This window comes from Mastomys coucha, unplaced genomic scaffold, assembly GCF_008632895.1.
Source record: "Mastomys coucha isolate ucsf_1 unplaced genomic scaffold, UCSF_Mcou_1 pScaffold7, whole genome shotgun sequence".
Taxonomy (NCBI): Eukaryota; Metazoa; Chordata; class Mammalia; order Rodentia; family Muridae; genus Mastomys; species Mastomys coucha.
Genome location: NW_022196913.1, coordinates 75,542,937 through 75,549,294, shown reverse-complemented (window position 1 = coordinate 75,549,294; position 6,358 = coordinate 75,542,937).

The following is a 6,358-nucleotide window of genomic DNA, read 5'->3' as shown; positions in this document are numbered from 1 at the left end:
TTTCTTTGTGTAGCCCTGGCTGTCCTGGAACTCACTCTGTAGACCAGGCTGGCCTCGAACTCAAAAACCACCTGGCTCTGCCTCCCAAGTGTTGGGATTAAAGGCATGTGCCACCACTGCCTGGCTGTGGTGGGTTTTAATGTGGCACATCCTCACTACTTTTTTTTTCTATTTGAAGAAGCATATGAATTATTTTTTGCTTTTTAAAAAAAGTTATGTATGTGTTCTATCTATACCTACAGATAGAACAGCTGAAGGCTAGAAGAGGGCATCAGATGCTAGTAGAGATGGTTGTGAGCCACCATGTGGTTGCTGGGAATTGAACTCAGAACCTCTGAAAGAGCAGACAGTGCTCTTACTGCTGAGCCATCTCTCCAGCCCTCATATTTTTATTCTTTATACTCTTTTTTCTTTTTAAAAAATAATTTCTTTTTATTTTATGTGCAGTGTGTTTTGCCTGCATGTATGTCCATGTGAGGGTGTCTGATCCCCTGGAACCAGCGCTGCCGTGCAGTTGTTGGGAATTGAACCTAGGTTCTCTGGAAGAGCAGTCAGTGCTCTTTAACCACTGAGCCATCTCTCCAGCCCCTATGCTGCTTTTCCTGATGAAACTTTTTTCCCTCTTGTCTGCCAATTTCCATGTTTTTGACTCTTTGTTGGCTGTATAGTCCAAGACTTGAACTCATAGTCTACCTACCCCAAACTTCCCAGTGCATGGATTACAGTCCGAGACCAATACACCTGGCTTAGTCTGTCTGTTTTAAATAACGTCTTTCGTTTGTTTTGTAGGTCTAATGTAGCCTAAGTTGACCTCACATTGGCTATGTAGCAGAGGTTATGGGGCAGAGGCTGACCTTGGACTTGCTTTCTGCTCCCAGCATCAGGTTCCTGTCATGCATGACTCCACCACCTCTACGCAACACAGAATATTGTTATTAATATGATAATGAATCTTGACATGTATTTTATTTTGAAAAGTGTAATAACCCAATTAATCTAAACTCACATTTTTCTTTAAGTCACTTTAATTAAAATATGTCAGTTGTCCATAATTAGGGGCTTTATGATGACAAGGTCATCCTCTGCTACATATGTGGCTGGAGCCATGGATCCCTCCATGTGTACTCTTTGGTTGGTGCTTTAGTTCCTGGGAGGTCTGTTTGGTTGATAGTGTTCTTCCTATGGGGTTGCAAACCCCTCAGCTCCTTCAGTTCTTCCCATAATTTCTCCATTGGGGTTCCCATGCTCAGTCTGATGGTTGGCTGTGAGCATCCACAGTTGTATCAGGCTCCTGTCAGCAAGCACTTCTTGGCATCTTCAATGGTGTCTGGGTTTGGTGTCTGTATATGGGATGGATCCCTAGGTGGGGCAGTCTCTGGATGGCCTTTCCTTCAGTCTGCTCCACTTTTTGTCACTGTATTTCCTTTAGACAGGAGCAATTCTGAGTTAAAATTTTGGAGATGAGTTAGTGGGCCCCATCCCTCAACCGAGGGGCGAGGGGCATGGCTAACCTGGATATGGTCTCTAGAGGTTTCCCTCCCCTTTGTTGGGTGTTTCAGCTAATGTCATCCCTGTGGGATCCTGGGAGGCTCTTACTTTCCTGATAATTTCTGGTGGCTATCTCCAGCTCCCCATTCCCTATTGCTACATACCTCTATTCAATTTCCTGATCCTGTGTACATCTCCCCCATTTCCTCCCATACCTGATCCTGGCCCCCTTTTTCCATCCCTCTCCTCTCTTTCTCCCAAATCCCTCCCACCCTCCTTTTTTTTTTTTTTAAAGATTTATTTATTATGTATTTATTATAAGTACACTGTAGCTGTCTTCAGACGCACCAGAAGAGGGCATCAGATCTCATATGGTTGTGAGCCACCATGTGGTTGCTGGGCTTTCGGAAGAGCAATCGGTGCTCTTACCTGCTGAGCCATCTCACCAGCCTGCCACCCTTCTTTTTTTAAATACTGGGGTTTGAATCTGAGGCTTGACCATGTGAAGTAAGTGGTCTGCCACCGAGTCACATCTACAGCTACAGCTCTTTTAAACATTTTACTTTAAGAGTCTAGTGATGGTGGCACATGCCTTTCATCCTAGCACCGGAGGGGCAGAGGCTGGCAGATCTCTGAGTTTGAGGCCCACAAAGTCTACAGAGAAAGTTCCAAGACTCAGAGAAACCCTGTCACAAAAAACAAAGGAGTCCTCTTGTCATTCAAGAAACAGATTAAACATGTATGCCGTCACAGCTGGCTCCGTCTTTTAAAACCTGGGTTGACTGTTTATTGTTGAGGTGTAGTGTCTGTGTATCCTGGATCCCAGCCCTAGGTCACATGAGTGCTCTGAGTGTTATCTTCTATTCTGTGATTGTGTCCATTCTCTAAATAGTGACCTTGACCTGTAGGTCATGACCCCATGTGGGGTAACTGAACATGGATACCATAGAAATGTGGCAAAAGCAAAAGGCTTTTAAAGTTCAGCAAGCAGAAAATAATTCAAAAATCCAATGCACAATGGGATCTAAGGTCTTTCTGGCATTGTGCACCCAAACTGCACATGGTGGCTTCGATATAGCCTTGATTTCTGAGCACACAGCAGGCACACATCAGACTCTGAATGCTGTCCCACCCGACCCACCGTCCCTGCCAGAAACAGCTCAGCTCAGGTTTGAGACTCTTGTGTGTTATGATGGCTGCATTTTCCTGTACATAGGAAGGTTTCTGCTTGTACAGAAACATGATTCAACTATGGGAAACATGGGCCTTGAATATTTTCCTCCTGCCACTCTTGGTAAATACTTCTTGGATTATATTGTGTCCAAATGCTTAGTATTTATTTACTTATTTACTTGTTTATTTTCAGTCCTTTGAGACAGGCTCTTACTATGTAGCTCTGGCTGGCCTTGAAGTCAGAGTTCTGCTTGCCTCAGTCCTGAGTGCTGGGTTTAAAGGCATGGACCACCATGCCTGGTTTATGTTTAGTTTTTTAAACTGCCATTTGAAGCTGGGTGGTGGTGGCATTTGCCTTTAATCCCAGCATTTGGGAGGCAGAGGCAGGTGGAACTCTGGAAGTTCAAGACCAGCCCAGTCAAAGGTCAAATTCCAGGATAGCCAGGGCTACGCAGAGAAACCCTGTCTCCAAAACAAAACAAAAGCAACAACAACAACAAAAATGCCATCTGAATTGTCTACTTGAGCTTCAATAGAAAAACAAAGACCAGAAAACTGACAAGTGAATTTTGGCCTGAAGTTAGAATTCCCATCACTTTCTGCTATGGCCTTACGAGTCTTGCTACCTGTACTACATGCTTATGTGGAGTGGCTTCTCAGTGCTAACAATCATAAAACAACATGGTCAGCTCTGTGAACACTGAAGATGCTCTAGAACCGAGTTAATTAAAAAAACAAGTATATGTATCTTATTTTAAACAAATATGCTGAGCTTATCTATAACACATAATTGTTTTGGGATAAATTTATGATTTACCATAATCTATTTCTCAGTAAATGTTAGTCTGCGAAGTTGTTTCATACACCTACATACCTAGGACCATTCAGCTATTCCTCACGTGGAAAAGGTCATGAGAGGAACAAGTTTTAAGAAGCCCTGCTCTAGCACTTGGGAGTCAGAGGCAGGAGAATTTCTGAATTCGAGGCCAGCCTGGTCTATAGAGTGAGTTCCAGGACAGCCAGGACTACACAGAGAAACCTTGTCTCAAAAAAACAAAACAAAACAAAACAAAAACCAAAAAAAAAAAAAAAAAAAAAAAAAAAAAAAAAAAAAAAAAAAAAGCCCTGCTCTAAATGGTGTCTTTTAATGAGCAAAAGACTTGCATTTTAATCAAATTCAGTGTATTGATTTTTGTACATGACACCTGGTATATCCTGTCAGGATTCATCAAGGTAGAAGTGTTATACTTCATATAAATAAATGTGTAAATGAAGGTCGGTGGCAAGCAGTGCAGCCCTTGGGTTAGCCTAGTCACAGCTGTAAAGTCTCTTTGCTTTGCTCCTCTCCAACAGTAAAAGCTCTTCTGAAAAGTCAGCTCAGTGTAAATAGATAGTCTCTTATAACTGGAGTTGGAGCCTGGGAGCAAACGTGTCTGGTATCATGGACAGTGATTTTAACATTGCTTCTTTTTACTAATTTATAAAAAATATTTAAAAATATTATGTGTATGAGTGTTTTGCCTGCATATAGTATGTGCATCACGTGTGTGTGTGTGTGTGGTGCAGATCCCTTGGAACTGGAGTCACCCGTGGTTGTGAGACTTGCAAGGCTGCTACTACATCTTAATAGCTGAGCCACCTCTCCGCTCACCTCCCTCCAGTTTCTCCATCACGGGCATGCGTGTTCCAGTGCAGTGCCTGTGGAGTCCAGCAGGGGGTGTCAGATCCCCTGAATCTAGAGCTACACTTAACTGAGCTGCTGCCCAGTAGGGATGCTGAAAACTGAACTTGGATACAAAAGCAGTATATGCTCTTAACCTCTGATCTCTCCAGCCCACTGACTTTTTAAAGGAAAGTTTTGACATGGTCAGATCCAAACAACCATGCTCACATCCGAGTCTCAAACCCCCAGTGACAGAATCGAAAAATGTTCTGCTCTAGTGCCAAGTGGTGATGTTTTTAAAGTTTAAGTTATTTATTTGAAACTATCACAAAAGGTATAAAAGAAATTTCGGAATATAGTAGAAGAGTTGCCAACCTTATGCCTCATGCCCTGAACACTGAGGAAGGGCTGTCTCCCAGGAGACTGTAATCTCTCTGTCCTCAGACCCCTTAATGTCCCTGGCTGTTCTGGTAACGTCCTATATAGTGAGAGACCTAGTTCAGAACTGACAGGCATTTGTTGTTGTGGCTTTTTGTTTCATTTAGTTTGCAAGCATTCTTCAGTCTCTCCAGAGCTGGCATTCTGTGGAGTTGCCCTCACTTCCGGCTGGCCTGGTGTTTTCTTACTGTCTCTCTGCGTTTATGGGTGGTTTAGTGGGGGGCATCACACATTTTAGGCCGAATTCTCCTCATTGGGTCATCAATTCTCCAGTGGTCTTATGTTGTTCTACTGCTGAGGACACATGTTTTGAATACTGAAGCTGCCATCTGCCAAGGCAAAACTGGCCTCCCTCTGTGATCAGTGGATGCTTCTAAGGAGGCATTGTATTCATTGGCATGTCTGTGAGGATTCATGCCTCCCTGGTTTATTTTTTATTTTTTCTCAATGAGTTATCATCTGTTACTTCCATTAAAAAAAATCCCAAGAGTTTTTTTCAGTGCATAGTGTAATTTAGAATCTCAGGCCTAACTATCCCATATGCTTGTGCCACGGGTTCTGCACCCAGCCTTGTCAGGGAGCAGAGGAGAGCTGACTGACCCAGTGTCCAGGTGAGTCATGGGCTCTTCAAAGCTTGGGAAGCCTTGCTCCTGCAGTAGCCAAGCACTTGTGGGGGAATCCCAGCCTATGCAGATGATTGCAGGTATTAAAGAGGAAGATGGGAGCTGAGGGTTAGCCTCCTTCCTTGGGTCTCAGAATAGTTCTTCCAGTCTCTCGTTGCTTGGAATCTAGTCACATGATCAATGCAGGGAGGTCAGGGAATCTAGGTCTGCTCCGATAGAGGAGGGGTTTGAGAAGAGTTTCACTCATAGCCCACACTGGTCTAGAACTCACTAGATAGTCTAGGTGTGACCTCCCAGGTTGTCACCAAGACATAATGGAAATTAACTATTATACGAAACTTGACAGCCCCATTGAACACCTCAGTAGAGCAGGGCCCCTCAAGCAAGGACAGACTCTCCTCCAGGAGTTGATGGCCAGATCTAGGTTGGGCTTCGGCCAGGGGCTTGTTCTGCAGGGAGTGTGACAACCACTGACTCTAAGTGCCATCAGCTTAACACCCTAAGCCCTGGCTCTTACCAGCTTGGCAAAGCACAGCAGCTGTTTCCTGCTGTGCACCTCCGTGGGGCCAGTTCCCAAGGCTCTCCTGATCCACCATGGTTTTGTGGTACATCTTTGCCTCGCCTGAGATTGCCTCTGCTTCTTGACTCCTTGAATTCTTATTTTTATTTTTAGAACAATAAAACAAAACAAACCAACCCAAAAGCCCTTGAAGCAAACAAACCAGCGCAGTGTTTAAGGCATTCACCCTGTTCACAGGCTCTCTGAGGTAAGAGCCTGCAGCCAGCATGGCCCCTTGATAAGTCCACAAGAACTGGCCATACAGAACACGACATTGTGTTGTCTCAGACAAACATCCGGGTAATTTGACCCCTTTTACTGGTTTGAACGTAGCCGATTTGCCTGAGTACCCAGGGGATCTTGAAAGACCAGTTCTCGCTGTGTTCATTTCCTCTTTCCCTCAGCACTGAACTT